General features: G+C 41.5%; 1 protein-coding gene across 1 annotated transcript in view; it reads right to left on the reverse strand.

The window, feature by feature from the left end:
- Positions 1-18,866, reverse strand: part of LOC145415399 (UDP-glucosyltransferase 2-like) — a 212,483-nt gene that overhangs the window by 46,211 nt on the left and 147,406 nt on the right. The gene's annotated exons all lie outside the window — the stretch shown is intronic.

The following is an 18,866-nucleotide window of genomic DNA, read 5'->3' on the forward strand; positions in this document are numbered from 1 at the left end:
AGTCGGTTTGTGGAGTGAGGAGGAGATGCAAGGGTGTGCAAGGGACAGCATGGTGGAATGATGAGGTGAAACGAGCTGTGGAACAAAAGAAGAAGGCATATAGTGAATGGTTGGCGAGTAGAGGTAGGGGAGAAGATGAGAGAGAGAAGAGAGAGGTATATGTCAGCAGGAGAATGGAGGTTAAGAGACTGGTGAAGGAGAGTAAGAAGAAAGTGGATGAAGAGTTTGGGAGGAATCTGAGTGTGAAATGGAGGGAGAGTAAGAAATTGTTTTGGAAGGAGGTAAAGTAAGGCAGTGTGAAAGGGGAAATAGTAGGGGAGTGAAAGATAGGAATAATAGATTGTTGGTGGAGAAGAGAGAGAAATTGAGGAGATGGAAGCACTTTGAGGATTTGTTGAATGTAGAGAGTGAGAGCAGTGTGAGTATAAGTGGTTGGGGAATGGCTGGGAGAAGAAGAGATGAGAGGAGGGAGGAAGAGATCAGTAGGGCGGAAGTAGTGGAAGCGATGAAGAAGATTAAGCTGGGAAAGGCCCCAGGAATTGATGGAGTGTGTGGTGAAATGCTTAGGTATGGGAGTGAGATTGTTGTGGAGTGGATATGGAAGTTGTGTAGATTGGCTTGGGAAGAGGGAAGGGTTCCAGAGGACTGGAAATCAGGTATAATTGTTCCTCTGTATAAAGGAAAAGGGGAGAGAGAAGTATGTGGTAACCATAGGGGTATTTGCCTTCTTAGTGTGACTGGTAAAATATATGGTAGAATACTCATTGATAGGGTTAGGCATATGACAGAGAAGCTGGTTGGAGAAGAACAAGGGGGATTTAGGAAGGAAAAAGGGTGTGTAGATCAGATATTTGTTCTAAGATGTTTAGTGGAGAAGTATCTAGAGAAGGGAAGGAAAGTGTATGCTGCCTTCATGGACTTGGAGAAAGCTTATTACAGAATAGATAGGCAAGGTATGTGGAAAGTATTAAGAATATATGGAGTGGAGGGGAAATTGTTGAGTGCTGTGAAGAGTATGTACGAGGGAGCTAGGGCTACGGTGCGAGTGGATGGTGAGCTGAGTGAGTTCTTTGATCTCAATGTGGGACTGAAACAGGGGTGTGTGATGTCTCCATGGCTGTTTAATATATATATGGATGGGGTTGTAAAGGAGGTGTAAGGTAGAGCAGTGAATGTGGGGCTGGCCCTAATGAATGAGGGTGAGATTTGGAAGCTTCCGGTGTTGCTGTTTGCTGATGATACAGTATTGTTGAGTGAAGATGAATGGGAGTTGCAAGGTTTGGTGAATGAATTAGGGACAGTGTATAGGAGGAGGAAGCTGAAAGTTAATGTAAACAAAAGTAAAGTTATGGTGTTTGAGAGGAATGAAGTCACAGAGTGTGCAGTGAGGTTGGATGGTGAGGATATGGAGAATGTGAGTGCATTCAAGTACTTGGGTAGTGTGATGAGTAAGGATGGAACTTTGGGGGATGAAGTACGTGAAAGGGTACAGCAGGGAAGGAAGGATGTTGGTACACTGAAAGCAGTGATGAGAAATAGGGAGGTGAGTATGGAAGTTAAGAAGTCACTGCATGATGGTATCGTGATCCCTACCCTGACGTATGGAAGCGAGGTGTGGACCTTGCAAGAGGGGAACAAGTCAAGAGTGAGAGCAGTGGAAATGAGTTACTTGAGAGGAGCATGTGGAGTGACATGGAGGGACAGGTTGACGAATGAAGAAGTGAAGGAACGTTGTGGGGTAGATGTGGATGTGGTTGAGAAGATTAGGAGAAATACACTGAGGTGGTTTGGACATGTGGAGAGAATGGAGAATGAAAGACTGACTAAGAGGGTGTATGTAGGTGAGGTGGAGGGAGGGAGAGGGAGAGGTAGACCGAGGATGAGGTGGAGGGATGGAGTTGAGAGGTATATGAGGGAAGGGGGGGTGAGTTGGGGGGAGGGTAGTCAAATGGTGGGTGACAGAGTGACTTGGAGGCGTCGGGCTATATATATATATATATATATATATATATATATATATATATATACTGTGTATTATTTAAATTCTGTCTCTCTCTCTCTCTATTATATACTACTGCCTGTTTTGTCTTTCTTTCCTTCATTCTTTCCTCTTCCTTCTGCCTGTGAGTGACTCTACACTGTACACCAGGAAATCACTTACTACGCTGGGTGGTAACCATTTAACCAAATTATGGCGCCTAGTGTTTTATTGGCTAATTGCGATGCTCCAATCGGATAGAGTCGGTGAAGGTTTATATCCAGCAGGTGGTTGGGGTTATTGCTCTCGTAGTGCCACTCAAGGATGAGTAAGACTGATCACTCTCATCTTAAATGTCAGGACCAATTTGCTAGCCCCGGACTCCTACGCTCCCCATGGGGCAACGCAGGATTGGATGATGGATATTGTCACGGGGTTTTTATAATATCACTGTGTTTTTTTAAATAAACGCTTAAATATTATTTAATTGATAATAATATTCAATAATATTGAAGAGCAGAGACAATGATTGTCTTGCTACATCAAGCAACGATTACTTTACGCTGACTTGCTACGATTCTCTAAGATCGAGAATTTATAAACTTTCTCAACAGTACACAGCAGAGACTAATTACTCACAATTGCTGAATTACTGTGCTGTTAGCCTCTGGAGAAAGTTACTTCACCCCTGACAATAAATACTGTAACTAATACTACTAATAATAACATCAGGTTCTTGCTGATGCATTAACTCCTGGCACAACGGATTTTAAGTTAATACAACAAGACTGGTCTAAGTACCAGTTATGAAGGCAAACGTTTATGCAAGCTAGGAGCTATATGGAAAATAAGCTTAATTTGGATTAAATAAAACAAGATTTTACTTTACATTGAGCTCAAGAAAGGAACTGTTAAATTTATTGAATACAAGAATAAATTTAACGTAACAATTCAAATCAAATTAATGAGACTCACTCACTCACTCACTCACGAGTTAAATCTTACGTCTAGGAAAAAACACCTTAACTAAGCTCTTAAAACTAGGATTATACAAAAAGGAAATACCAGTCGATGAATGCTATGTATCACCCGGGGGGTGGGAGGACTGGATTAACTGTCTCAGTGGAGCTTGGGTGCTAGCGACCTCTCACACTTCTGGACACAGGACCTTTCTCCGTCACAGCAAACACTAGACTAAGTAAGTCGTGGGAACAAAAGGGGAAGCAGTAGGCTGCATTTTCAACGGTCAAGTGCAAGCAGGGGCGAACAATAAAGAAAACAATAGTATCGCTCAGTACAGCACTTAGTGACATGCATTAAATCGGTCACTTTTGAAAACAGTGACGAATGTTTTGAAAAGTGTACCCCGAAATGGAGGGAGAAACGGTTAGCTGAGCGATACGCAGTTCCACTAATAGTTCATGGCTTCTCACAAAAGGGAAATGTCGCGAATTGATTCGTGACATTACGCCCCTACAAAATTAAATTTTTTCCTTATGGGAAAAAATTTGTGGATATATATATATATGTACACATCCTAAGTCATTCACACAAGATTCACACTGTGGTGTGTGTGCTATCCTGCTACGGGAGAAAGTCGCAGTCGCCAGTGAGCGAAAAAAACTCGTATTTACGTTAATAGAAGCAAGCTTGAGGTGGTGAAAATCCTGTACTCAGGTCAAACTGAGCGAAAAGTCGCTACATTTACACTGACAACTAATTGTTGTGTAGTGTGATGTATGTAATACACGGTGTAGGTGTGACAGTTGTAGTGTAACTGTACCTATGTGTAAAATGACACAGTTAATAATATGGCGACGACGAAGGCAGAGGAGAAGAGGCGGCAGCGTGCGGCAGACGATCAGCTGGCCCGCACAGCAAAACTGCTACACCCATTGCTGAACCTGCAAAACCAATTGAGGTGGAGCATCAAAAGTGTCAATGAGACAAAATTTTATTATGTTACAATTACTCTCTGCCTAGCAATCAGTACATGCTACGAAAAATACGCTTTGGCTGAAAAATACAAGTGACAGCCTAAGCTTTGTACATTCGAGGTCGCCATTAATTATAGCACACGATTATGGTCGGCAAGTTGAGAATCCTTGTGCAAACTCGGGTCTTCCATAGCCTCGAACTGCACACGGGTCCTCAACCGGTGCCTTAACCTACAGTTCTTATATTAATATCGGGGAGCTGAGAATCCTTGTGCAAACTTGGGTCTTCCATAGCCTCAAGTCGCCTCTGCGGAATTCTCACTTCCCCCTTAACCTACAGTACTTGTATTAGTATCGGGAAGCTGAGAATCCTTGTGGAAACTCGGGTCTTCCATAGCCTCGAGTCGCGTCTGCGGAGTTCTCTCTCAAACTTCCCCCTTAACCTACAGTACTTATATTAGTACCGGGAAGCTGAGAATCCTTGTGCAAACTTGGGTCTTCCATAGCCTCAAGTCGCCTCTGCGGAGTTCTCTCTCGAACTTCCACCTTAACCTACAGTACTTATATTAGTATTCGGGGAGCTGAGGATCCTTGTGCAAACTTGGGTCTTCCATAGCCTCAAGTCGCCTCTGCGGAGTTCTCTCTCGAACTTCCCCCTTAACCTACAGTACTTATATTAGTATCGGGGAGCTGAGAATCCTTGTGCAAACTTGGGTCTTCCATAGCCTCAAGTCGCCTTTGCAGAGTTCTCTCTCGAACTTCCCCCTTAACCTACAGTACTTATATTAGTATCGGGGAGCTGAGAATCCTTGTGCAAACTTGGGTCTTCCATAGCCTCATGTCGCCTTTGCAGAGTTCTCTCTCGAACTTCCCCCTTAACCTACAGTACTTATATTAATACCGGGAAGCTGAGAATCCTTGTGCAAACTCGGGTCTTCCATAGCCTCGAGTCGCCTCTCAACTTCCCCCTTAACCTACGGTACATAATATGTATGTACAGGCCCTGGACATGCTGTGTCCTGTGGGGCCAATGGGCGAGACGTCAGGTCTGCACCCACTTCACCACTACCCTGTCTCTCAACTGACTCAGAGATTACAGGTGTGGTTACGAATGGCACAGGAAGGACATGTCCCTGATTAGTGGTGTTACTTTGACACACACTGCAGGAACGGACAAAACTATTTATGTCTCGTCCCATCCCTGGCCAGAAAAAGTCAGCTCGGATACGGCTCTGGGTCTCCCTTTTGCCCATGTGACCTCCTGAGGCTGAACAATGACCTCATTGTAACACTGCTAGGCGGTACTTGGCGGGAACGACAAACTGCAGTCGAACCTCGCCCTCTGGTGTTCGTGACTCACGGTAGAGCCGTCCTTGTTTACGAAGGAACTTGGCTCGACCTCCCCGTGAATACTTAATCACTCGACCCTTTTGTTTGTTCCGCACGGCAGCAAGTGTCGGGTCAGAATGTTGTTCTTGCACAACAAGTTGACTACACATCAGATCTTGCGGCGATTCAATGATCACTGGGGTGACACAGTCTGGAGCCTCAGTCATGGCTCGTGTTACCGCAGCAGCGAAGTCTGAGTAGCGCCATCATCGGAGCAACTATCCTTGGCTCCTTGAATATTGCCTACTATAAGATCAAATAGAGGCTCTGGCATGACAACTGCAAGTGTCGTACCAGTATAAAATGGAGATGCCACCTGGATACATGCTCAGGGAACAATCTCACTGATCCATCAATAAGCTTTGCATGGATCTGTCGACCTGTATACTGCTCAGGCCGAACTAAACTCTGCTTAACAGAGCAACCTGAGGAACCATTGTCTCTCAGGACCTTCACAGGAATGTCTCCCACAAACCCTGGCTGAACAAGGAAGGTACTGTCACCTGTGGGAGGGCCTGTGGAGGAAGCAGCTAGCCAGTCATGAGGCTGCTGAATTGATGTGGCAAACATTGTGCCTTGAGGAGAAGATGGAACATTGGCCATCTGTGGAGGGGGGTTCACTGTCACTGTGGGACTAGTGAACTGTGGGGAAGTACCCACACTGGTAGGGACGTGACCACCGTGCTGCTGCTGAGGAACGAAGGCTGCGTTCGCTTCCTGCCTCTTTTGAGCTGGTGGTGAAAAAGTTTGTCCCGACGGTCGGTTGCGTGGCTGATACTGCTGCTGGTTAGGGTACTTGTTGTACCTCTTCCACTCAGGTTTCTGAGTGTTTTGCCCCTGGTCCTTCCACTGCGGTTTTGGACCTTGGCCATTATTCTGAGAATGGCCTTGTTGCTGAGGTTCAGTCTGAGACGACTTCCCAGACTTGGCAGTATCTTTTCTGCTCCACGTGTTTTGCTTACGAGTTTGATACCCGTATGCAGTAAAGAATGCATCAGCCTTTTCTGCCATTTGGCTAGCATCTTTCACCTGGCAGATCTTAAGCTGTGCTATGAGCTCAGCAGGCCACGACCTTTCTGGCTGTGTACGCAGCATAAGGTCAATTATCCCCTCACGCGTGGAAGGAGTTTCATCTTTCTCCATCCACTCATTTAAGTAAGCTGTGAGACGATCAAGGAACTGAACAGCTGTCTCCTTGTCTTGGAGACGAGCTCGCATGAACTGAACTTTGGTGTCGTCTACTGTGAGACCATACGCCTTAATGAGTGCAGCTTTCATCATCTCATATGTGAGATTGTCTCCACGAATTCTGTGGAGAATATCGAGGGCAGGGCCCTCAAATAGGCTAAGAAACTGAAGCCACTTAGCTGCCTCATCCAGTTGATACATGTCTGCCATGTCCTCAAAACGAGCTAAGTACGGCTCGATTCGCTCGCTTTCCTTATATGAAGGAAGCTTGATGCGTGGGGTAGCCAGGACATGTGCAGGGAGAACGCTCGTGGAGCTTGGACCAACTGCACCAGACGCGTCTGAAGCCAAGGAATCTCGCTTGAGCTTCAGCACTTCAAGTTCATGTTCTCGTTCTTTGTCTCGTTGTTCACGCTCGTATTCGCGCTGTTCTCGCTCTTGTACTAGCTCGTGTTCACGCTGTTGTCGCTCATATTCGCGCTGTTCTCGCTCATATTCGCGCTGTTCTCGCTCGTATTCGCGTTGTTCTCGCTCACGTTCACGAGCGTCTTTCTCACGTTCTTGCTCGTAATTGAACCGTGAGAGGACGTAACTCTGTATTTTCTCTGGGTCAGTGAGACCCATATCTTTGGCTTCCTGTACATAAGCACTGGCTACCATGGCACTAATTTATTAAGCAAACGAAACTGAACACTGACTGATTCGCAAACGAATGCTAATAATACAAATAAAGAATACAGACACAAGCTAGTGGTGACCAGTCTTATCTAGTTAACTGGCAAAGAATAAATCAAAAATGTAAATGACTGGGAAGACTCAATAATAAACACAATGGGTACGCCGACTTCCCAGGAGCGAATAAAATCGTCTGGCGTTACCAAGAATAAACTAGAGTTAAGTACTCTATTGATTAATAAAGCAAAAACTCACTTGCTAAATTAACGGTAAACACCAGTAAACTTGTGCCTATAAACTTTAATTATAAATACCTAAATATGAATGAGTGAGCACTATCTCGAGAACAGCTTTAGAGCTAGGAGTTAATATCCTGGAATGAGGTCGCCAATTGTCACGGGGTTTTTATAATATCACGGTAATTTTGATATAACTGGTTAAATGTTATTTAAACTGATATTAATATTCAATAATATTGAAGAGCAGAGACAATGACTGTCTTGCTACATCAAGCAACGATTACTTTACGCTGACTTGCTACGATTCTCTAAGATCGAGAATTTATAAACTTTCTCAACAGTACACAGCAGAGACTAATTACTCACAATTGCTGAATTACTGTACTGTTAGCCTCTGGAGAAAGTTACTTCACCCCTGACAATAAATAACTAATACTAATAATAATAACATCAGGTTCTTGCTGATGCATTAACTCCTGGCACAACGGATTTTAAGTTAATACAACAAGACTGGTCTAAGTACCAGTTATGAAGGCAAATGTTTATGCAAGCTAGGAGCTATATGGAAAACAAGCTTAATTTGGATTAAATAAAACAAGATTTTACTTTACATTGAGCTCAAGAAAGGAACTGTTAAATTTATTGAATACAAGAATAAATTTAACGTAACAATTCAAATCAAATTAATGAGACGCACTCACTCACTCACTCACGAGTTAAATCTTATGTCTAGGAAAAAACACCTTAACTAAGCTCTTAAAACTAGGATTATACAAAAAGGAAATACCAGTCGATGAATGCTATGTATCACCCGGGGGGTGGGAGGACTGGATTAACTGTCTCAGTGGAGCTTGGGTGCTAGCGACCTCTCACACTTCTGGACACAGGACCTTTCTCCGTCACAGCAAACACTAGACTGAGTAAGTCGTGGGAACAAAAGGGGAAGCAGTAGGCCGCATTTATAACGGTCAAGTGCAAGCAGGGGTGAACAATAAGGAAAACAATAGTATCGCTCAGTACAGCACTTAGTGACGTGCATTAAATCGGTCACTTTTGAAAACAGTGACGAATGTTTTGAAAAGTGTACCCCGAAATGGAGGGAGAAACGGTTAGCTGAGCGATACGCAGTGAGTTTTCCACTAATAGTTCGTGGCTTCTCACAAAAGGGAAATGTCGTGAATTGATTCGTGACAGATATATATATATATATATATATATATATATATATATATATATATATATATACAGTATATATATATATGTGTATATATATATATATATATATATATATATATATATATATATATATACAGTATATATGTATATATATACATATATATAATTAGATAGATAGATAGATAGATATAGATATACCGGTAGATATATATACGCAGAAAGACAGAGGGGTGTTCATGAGACATCTACACCTGGTTACACTGTGCATTGCGTGAAGCAGCTGCATCGTCCAACTGGGAGCCAAACCTTCTCACATTTCCCTGCACCTTGCTGAGGGGAGGACCCTAGTCCTCTTTGGTGAGGCACAATCTACACAGCGTTATGTTATATACTGTTCCTTTAGGATGATTGTGGTGGACTGGTGTCCTCTGTCAAACAGAATGGGTTTTAGCAATAACAGTGGCAAAAGCACAGTCGTTGGACTTGTTTGCAATCTTCTATATAAAGGCTCACATTTACTGCACGCACGCAAGTGTGTGTGTGTGTGTGTGTGTGTGTAATTCACCGGGTCGGTCAGGATCACTTGCTGGTCGTGATCGTCAGCTTGTACCCTCCCGGAAGGGAGTTGAGGGCTCATATAGTCCGATCTAAGGGCAAGGCTGTGATCTTCACACACTTACACACCCGTCCCCTTGCTCAGGAGGTACAGTAACCACCCACTTCGTCAGTGAAACTTTTCGTAACCAGAGCGAGGCGCGAACTCCCGTCCACCAGATGGCGAGCGAGAACGTTACCACTGAGCCAGCGAGCGGTGTGTGTGTGTGTGTGTGTGTGTGTGTGTGTGTGTGTGTGTGTGTGTGTGTGTGTTCTTACCTAATTGTATCTCTACAGGAATGAGTCAAGATTGTACTGTCCCGTGTCTTAAACCATATTTATCGTACATATCCTTAAATTTATGAATTGTTTTAGCACACACTATTTCATTCGGTAGTGCATTCCACTGATCAATTGCTTTATTTGGGGAAACTAACTTTCCTTACGTTTTTATCGCCTCTTTTTTTTTATGCAGTGTTTTGCAGTGTCCTCTTGCTAGTGCATCCCCATAGGTTATGTAATCATTTACGAGTACCTGTATTTCTATTTTCTCCTTCCCTGATATGCATTTATATAACAAAATCATGTCTCCTCTTTTCCTTCTCTCCTGTAGTGCAGGCAGATTCAGTTTTTCTAGTCTTTCTTCGTAGCTTAGATCCCTTAAGCTTGGTACCCATCTTGTAGCGGCCTTTTGAACTTTTTCAAATTTTATCTATTTGTTTTTTGAGATGAGGACTCCAGACTACTGATGCATACTCTAGGGTTGGTCTGATGAATGATGTTATTATCTTTCTTAGCATGTCCTCATTTATGTATGTGAATGCTATTCTCATTTTTGCAAGCAGTGTATACATGTTCCGTACCTTTTCACTGATGTGGTCAGCCGGAGATAGTCTGTTATTAATAATCACACCTAGGTCCTTCTCTCTTTCTGATGTGTGTAGGGTTTTATTTCCTAACTTATAATCCCAACCAGGTCTTTTTCCACTTTTACCAAACTTTATTACGTGAACCTTGTCCACACTGAATTCCATTTGCCATGTATTGCTCCATTCATGAAGTTTATTTAATTCTTCTTGTAGCTCTTTACAAGAGTCTGCATTAGTAATTGTCCTTTGTATTTTTGCATCAGCAGTAAACATATTTAGATAGCTTTCATTTCCAACGTTGCTATCTGTATCATTTATATACACTAAAAACATGATTGGTGCCAGCACTGAGCCCTGTGGAACTCAGCCAGTCACTTCCCTCCATGATGAGTAATTTCCCGTTAGTATCGTTCTCGTTTCTTCTTCTTTTCTTTTTTTTGAGAAAAACTTGCAAACAACAATAGTTTGCCTCAGATTCCTCCTTGATGGTACAGTTTCCATATAAGTCTTTGGTGCAGTGCTCTGCCAAATGCTTAGTTTGAAATCTAAATAGATACTGTCCACCTATCCTTATGTTTTCTGTAATGTTTCTGTTACTCTATCATAGTAGCTCAACAGATTAGGAACACAGGATTTTCCTTTTCTGAAACCAAAATGTCTGTTAACATACTGTGTTCTTCTAGATGATTTACCCAAGCTTTTCTTATAAGCTTTTCTAATACCTTGCATACAACACTGGTTAGTGATACTGGTCGGTAGTTGAGTGGATTTAGTCTATTCCCTTTCTTGAAGAAGGGAACAATGTTTGCTTTCTTCCAAATATCAGGTAGTTTACCTTGTCCCAAGGATTCCTTGAAAATAAAAAAAATAATGGTTTACTTAACTCCTTTGCACATTCATGTAACACCCAACATCAAATTTCATCAGGACCATTTGCTTCTCCTTTGTCTAATTTACTTAACTCCTGTATTTCTTTTTTTATTATTTGTATATCAGGTAATATGTGTGGGCATGCATGTTCCGTATCATCCCTATCAAAATTATTTTCTTCTGTAAAAACTGATTGGAAATTCTTATTTAGTGCTTCACAAATATCCTTTTTTTGTGTATAGGTAATCCCCTCATCCGTAATGGATTGTATTATATCTTTTACTTTGGTTTTGCTTCTGATGTAGCTGTAAAATAGCTTCTGTTGATCACTACTTTTGTTTAAGTTATCCTCCTCAAACTGTTTTGGGGCTTCCCTCCGTATTCTTGTACAATCGTTTCTTGCCTGTTTATAGTTGTTATATGCCCTTTCACTATTGTGTCTTCTGTATCTACTCCACAACAAATATATTTTTCTTTGGATTTTTTACATTCTGTATTAAACCATTTTATATTATTTTCTGCTTCTTTGTGCTGTGGGAGGTACTTCTGGACTCCTATTTCATAAAGATCGCAGATTTTTTTTTTTAGGAGGGAGGTGAGAAGACAGGAAGAAATCAGTAGGAAAGAAGTTCTGAAAGCAGTGAAGAAAGTTAAATTGGGGAAAGCCCCAGGAATTGATGGAGTGTGTGGTGAAATGCTGAAGTATGGGGGAGAGATAGTAGTAGAATGGATGTGGAAGATGTGCAGATTGGCCTGGGAGGAAGGTAGAGTCCCGGAGGATTGGAAGTCAGGTATAATTATTCCCTTGTACAAAGGAAAAGGGGAAAAAGAAGTGTGTGGTAATCATAGGGGCATTTGTCTTCTTAGTATAACAGGAAAAGTGTATGGTAGGATACTTATTGACAGAGTTAGGGAAATAACAGAGGAATTCGTTGAAGAAGAACAGGGAGGCTTTAGGAAGGGAAGAGGTTGTGTAGATCAGATATTCATTCTTAGATCTCAAGTGGAAAAGTTTCTAGAGAAGGGAAAGAAATTGCATGCGGCTTTCATGGATTTGGAGAAAGCATATGACAGGGTGGATAGACAAGGATTGTGGAAAGTATTAAGAATATATGGAGTAGATGGGAAGTTGTTGAATGCTGTGAAGAGTAATTATGATGGTGCTAAGGCTGCAGTGCGTGTGTATGGTGAACTAAGTGAATTTTTCTCTTTGAAGGTTGGGTTGAAACAGGGATGTGTCATGTCTCCATGGTTGTTCAATCTGTACATGGATGGAGTAATAAAGGAGGTACAAGGTAGGGTAGTGGATGTTGGAGTGGCCCTGGTGAGAGAGGATAGTGCTTGGAAACTCCCTGTACTGTTGCTTGCGGATGATACTGTGTTATTGAGTGAAGACGAGGAAGAGCTGCAAGGCTTCGTGGATGAGTTTGGGAGAGTGTGTAAGAAACGGAATCTAAAGGTGAATGTAGGGAAGAGTAAAGTGATGGTCTTTGAGAGAGGTGAAGTCAGTGAATGTACAGCGAGGTTGGATGGTGAGGAATTGGAAAATGTGAGTACGTTTAATTACTTGGGTAGTGTGATGAGTAAGGATGGAGGTTTGGAGGGTGAAGTGCTTGAAAGGGTACAGCAGGGAAGAAAGGTTACTGGTTCTTTAAAAGCAGTGATAAGAAACAGGGAAGTGAGCATGGAAGTGAAAAAGTTACTATATGACAATATTGTGATACCAACTCTAACGTATGGAAGTGAAGCTTGGACGTTGTTGGAAGGACACAAGTCAAGAGTGAGAGCAGTGGAAATGAGTTATTTAAGAGGAGTCTGTGGAGTCACATGGAGAGACAGGCTGACGAATGAGGATATAAAGGAGCGTTGTGGTGTGGATGTGGATGTGATAGGAAGCGTTATGAGGAACACATTGAGGTGGTTTGGCCATGTGGAGAGGATGGAGGGTGAGAGACTGACGAAGAGAGTGTATGTGAGGGAGGTGGAGGGGGGAAGAGGGAGGGGGAGGCCGAGGATGAGATGGAGGGATGGGGTGGAGAGGTATATGAGAGAGGAGGGTGTGAGTTGGGAGCAGGGCAGTGAAATGGGGGGAGACAGGGCGACGTTGAGGCGATTTGTTTGTGGCCACCCCAAACGGGATTGAGGCGTCTGGCAATAGATAGATAGATAGATTTAAATTTTGTCCTCTAAGTTCATTATCCCAATTAATTTCTAAGAAGTTGAGAGGCGGAAGAGAGAGTTATATGTAGAAAGGAAGAAAGAGGTGAAAAGATTAGTAAGAGAAAGTAAGAAGAGAGTGGATTAGAGATGTATCGGATATCCGCATCCACATCCGCATCTGCGGAACATCCGCATCCATTTCGACATCCGCTTCAGCATCTGCATCCACACTTATGTAAAAATGTACATCCACATCCGCGTCCGCATCCACTTTGGCATTTTAATAAACATCTGCATCTGCATCCGCATCCGCAATTGAACAAGACACAAAGCGGATGTGGTGGATATACGACTTGCTTGCTGTGTTAACTATTTACCATGGTAGATGGTCATAAGGGCAATGATTTTGTAGTTGTTCTATAGTGCTTTGGTCTGCACAAGACCAATGTGCTGTGACTAACTCCACCAAGTTGATAAGAGTCGTATGGGTAATATGCTTACCTTGGTACTTTGTAGTGTCTAACAGGGTTAATGGGAATCAAAATGCTTTTATATTGGTGTGTATGGCTGTATGCGTGTGCGTGTATGTGTGTTATGAAGACTATGGCTAGGGAAGTGTCACAGTAAGTTAAAAAAAGGTGCTGAAAGTACCACTGTCTGAAAACATTGTATTTTTTACAGCAGCTGAGTTCATTATGAATATTTTAAGAGTTGGAAAAAATTAGTTCCCAAGGCTGGGATAAGGGATAGGCAGTTGTCTCCAAGGGCCGAGCTTTAGTTAAATGATTATGCAACAATTTATCCTGAAAATATCGGCATCTGCATCCGCATCCGCGAGGATGTTAGTAGTTTCACATCCGCATCTGCATCCACATCCGCAGTTTCTTGAAACAGACATCCGCATCCACATCCGCAAGATACAGAAACATGATAACCGCATTCACATCCGCATCTGTGGATGTTTAAATTCTGACATCCGATACATCCCTAGAGTGGATGAGGAATTTAGAAGGAATTTCAGTGTAAAGTGGAGGGACTGTAAGAAAATGTTCTGGAAAGAGGTGAAGAGAGTAAGACAGGATGGCAGTGAAGTTAGTAGGGGAGTGAAAGATAAAAATGGTAGATTACTAATGGAGAAGGGAGAAAAAGTGAGAAGATGGAGGGAACACTTTAAGGAATTGTTGAACATAGAGAATGGAAGTAATGCGAGTATAAGTGGCTGGGGAATGGCTGGGAGAAGGAGGGATGTGAGAAGACAGGAAGAAATCAGTAGGATAGAAGTTCTGGAAGCAATGAAGGAAGTTAAATTGGGGAAAGCCCCAGGAATTGATGAAGAGTGTGCTGAAATGCTGAAGCATGGAGGAGAGATAGTAAGAGAATGGATGTGGAAGATGTGCAGATTGGCCTGGGAGGAAAGTAGAGTCCCGGAGGATTGGAAGTCATGTATAATTATTCCCTTGTTCAAAGGAAAACGGGAAAATGAAGTGTGTGGCAATCATGGGGGCATTTGCCTTCTTTGTGTAATAGGAAAAGTGTATGGTAGGATACTTATTGACAGAGTTAGGGAAATAACAGAGGAATTAGTTGGAGAAGAACAGGGAGGCTTCAGGAAGGGAAGAGTTGTGTTGATCAGATATTCATTCTTAGATCTTTAGTGGAAAAGTTTCTAGTGAAGGGAAAGAAGTTGTATCCAGCCTTCATGGATTTAGAGAAAGCATATGACAGGGTGGATGGACAAGGATTGTGGAAAGTGTTAAGAATATATGGAGTAGATGGGAAGTTCCTGAATGCTGTGAAGAATATGTATGATGATGCTAAGGCTGCAGTGCATGTGGATGGTGAACTGAGTGAATTTTTTTCTTTGAAGGTTGTGTTGAAACAAGGATGTGTCATGTCTCCATGGTTGTTCAATCTGTACATGGATGGGGCAATAAAAGAGATACAAGGTAGGGCAGTGGATGTTGGAGTGGCCCTAGTGAGAGAGGGTAGTGTTTAGAAACTCTCTGTACTGTTGTTTGCAGATGATACTATGTTATTGAGTGAAGACGAAGGGGAGCTGCAAGGCTTGGTGGATGAGTTTGGGAGAGTGTGTAAGAAACGGAATCTAAAGGTGAATGTAGGGAAGAGTAAAGTGATGGTCTTTGAGAGAGGTGAAGTCAATGAATTTACAGTGAGGTTGGATGGTGAGGAAATGGAAAATGTGAGTACGTTTAAGTACTTGGGGAGTGTGATGAGTAAGGATGGAAGTTTGGAGGGTGAAGTGCTTGAAAGGGTACAACAAGGAAGAAAGGTGCTGGTTCCTTGAAAGCAGTGATAAGAAACAGGGAAGTGAGCATGGAAGTGAAAAAGTTACTATATGACAGTATTGTGATACCAACTCTAACATATGGGATTAAGGCGTCTGGCAATAGATAGATAGACAGACTTCTTTAGGTCATGAGAGTTTCCCTTTTTTCAATTTAGGCTCTTTTTGTAACTTTCATTGCTGTTAACTGTCATATGCAATCCTGAAGTTGCAATTTAGTACTGCATGGTCGCTTTTGTCGAATGGACGGTGATACATTAAATTTTCAATATCGTTTTCTTGCCAAGTAAATATAAGATCCAGCACTGAGGGTACATAGAGTCCTCTTTTTCTGGTGCTTTCCCTCACATGTTGCGTTAGGAAAAACTCCTGCACGAGATCCAGGAGCTTTTGGTCCCAACAGCCTTCTTGGCTTATTATATCTAGAGTATTCCAATCAATATTTGTATTAAAATCTCCAGTTAGTATAATTCTTTCCGATTTCTCTTGCAATCTATGTAGTAATGCTTACTCTGAATTGTACTCTCTGCCAGATCCTCATAATCGCCTGTTTCCCATATGTTTTATCTGGGTGGCATGTATTTATTTGCTACAATTACTTTCCCTTCAGATGTATTGATCTCTACTGCAATCAGTTCTACTTGCAATGGTGTATCTAGTTCTACTTCTTTGAGTTTTAGATTTTGCTTTGTTAATATTATAATTCATCCTCCTTTTTTAAATTCCTGTCTCTTCTCCATATATTGTATTCCTCTAAGTTTAGGATGTCATTTGATATCTTTGGTGTTAATTTTGTTTCAGTTAGGCATATTATGTGCGATTCATTTTCTCTGATATAATCATTCATCTCTAATAATTTAGATACCATTCCATCTACATTTGAGTACATCAACTTAATCATCTTATTTACATATTTGTCATGACTTGGTTCTCCTACCTTCCTACTTTTTATTCCCTCCTGTTTATGTACCACTTTCGAATCAGCAATCCGATTACTTTGTAATAAACATGTATTCTTCTCCTCCTCTGATCTTCCCTCGTTCTTTGTTTTTGCTTCCTCCCTCTTCTCTTTTAGTAATTCCAGTTCCTCTTGAGTTAGGCATCTATTTATCCATACATTTTTGAATTCCTTTTTTTCCTTGAGTTTCTTTGCATTTTTTAGTATCTCCTCCACAGTGTTTACACTCTGGAAGGTTACCTTTAGTGGCCTTGACTTGTTTCTCTCATATTTCCCTAACCCTCTAACATTTTTTGTTCCTCTGTGTCTTTATTACATATTTCCTCTGATACTTCCTTCAATATGCTCTTTACGTTTGCCATCTCCTTTTTGTCTCTCGAGATCTCGTTTTTTATTTCTTCCTCTTCTATACCGGTAATTACTATAGATTTGTTGATATCTGCTGAATCTCTGACCAGTTTAGGATTGTTTTGGATTATTCTTTTCATTTCCTTTTTAATGCTTTTTTTCTTCCACCCTTGTTTCTAAGTCTTTCTTTACTTTCACCATTTCAGCATAAGTGGTTTCCACATCATTTTTGTAGCTTTGCACCGCTTCATTCACTTGTGTTATCTTCTCAGTATCACTGCTCTGATCTATCAGATTGCTTACTTGCCTAATTGTCTCTGTATCATTTTTGAACTCTTCCATAATACTCTCGTGGTTGACTACTGTACTTGCTATTTCACAAGTTTTCCTCCTAAGTGAACGCATTCCTACTGTCAGCTCATCTATTGTTGTGTCTTTCTTGTTAACTTGCTTTCCTAATTTTTCTATTTCTTCCTTCTGCAAGTGCAACTGTTTATTAATTTCATCCATTTCATTCTGAAAAGCCATCTCTAATCTGTTTACTCGTTCTACCAGTTCATTGTATGTCTCCATCTCAACCAGTTCTTGGTAGAAATCATCATCCAGCTTTTTACCTTTATCCCTTTTCTTTTCCAAATTTGCTTTACTAAAGTAGGTGGCCATCATGCGGTACTAAGAGCACAGATTCTACTTACATTCCCTGGCGCAGTGTCGCAGACAAAACAACTGAGCAGCTGATTTTGCGCATTCCTGCGCTACTTTGTTTTCTTTGCTATTTGAACAGTGGTCTTACTTAAAACTTCTACTTTTTATATTAGAACACCATTTAGTCTAACCTGGTCCAGAGCTTCAGTCATATAAAGATACTGATTTAGGTATGGCCACTGGCCAGGTTTGGCCAGGTATGGAGTGATGGTGACGTGCATCTGCCCTGCTCGGTGCCTTGTGTGTGTGTGTGTGTGTAATTACAGAGATTACTGTTACAATTTCAGTTTGAGTTTTTCCACTTTTTTGCCAAAGGAAACTCAACTAATTGATGTCACTGAGAGCAGTCTCTATTTCATACCTACTTATTTTCTTTTTGAAAATTAAGTTATTCTCTGTTTGGGGCAATCCTGCCAATTTCTGATTAATTATATTTGTGATATTTTCTTACCGTACACCATTCATTTAAAAAGTTGTTGGACTATTTCACGCCAATGCAAACACGTTCATTTTATATGTACTCCCTCAAAAATCTCTAATTAAAATTTTTGTGTTGACTACCACCTATATCTCTGTTTTATATGCAGTGATACATCTGATGAACAGCTTTCCTGTTCTTAACACCTTTGTTGCAGCATGCCTATCAAATGGGACATGTGTGTTGCAACAGATTTGGGTAATAAAATCTCATTCACTAAGAAAATTTTCACAGAAATACCTAACATACATTATTTTTTTTAATCCTTTCACAAGTAAATCACATCCCCCCCCCAAAAAAAAAAAAAAAATCAAGTAAATTAAAGTAGACACGAGGGAGGACTGGATGCCTCTGTGCATGGGAACTAAAAGTGAAACACCTTCTCTCGGCCCTCGGTGTATGTTTTAGGGACTTCTTAGGCGGAGAGTATTCACCACTGACCACTGCACTAGATAATGATTCCGTCAATCCATGCATGGTCACCAGTGAAGCATACATACGTGCATCCGTTAATAAGGAAACGAATGTAGCTTGAAAAATTATGCACAGTTGCTGAAAACACACTGCAGGCTACCAGAAAAGCTTTCTGAAAGACACATCTCAACAGAGGGTATCAAAGAGTAGATGAAATGGCGCCTTATCCATATCCTTGACCGAGTTGGAGACAGTTCAGGCATGCCTGACGCATGTCTTTTAACTCATCACTCCACTTATTTCTTCAGTTTGTTTCAGTAACTGATGAAGTAGGTAATAATCTGAATATCACCTCAGTAAGAATTTCTTCAGTTTGTCTTCACTATTGGGCTTATGGGATTACAACCTTATCTCAGTAACCTGAATATCACCTCAGTAAGGCCTCTGGACCAATGAAGTGATGATTGTGTCACATTTTCACTCCAGAGAGGGAGCCCTTCCAGAAAGTTCAACTTGCTGACTATTTGAATTTGCCCTACAGAACATTACCTTCTTGGATATTGATGCTGTCTTGCATCTTATG

The sequence above is a fragment of the Coenobita brevimanus genome, chromosome 102 (assembly GCF_032717465.1).
Source record: "Coenobita brevimanus isolate Jiangsu-jjx chromosome 102, ASM3271746v2, whole genome shotgun sequence".
NCBI lineage: Eukaryota > Metazoa > Arthropoda > Malacostraca > Decapoda > Coenobitidae > Coenobita > Coenobita brevimanus.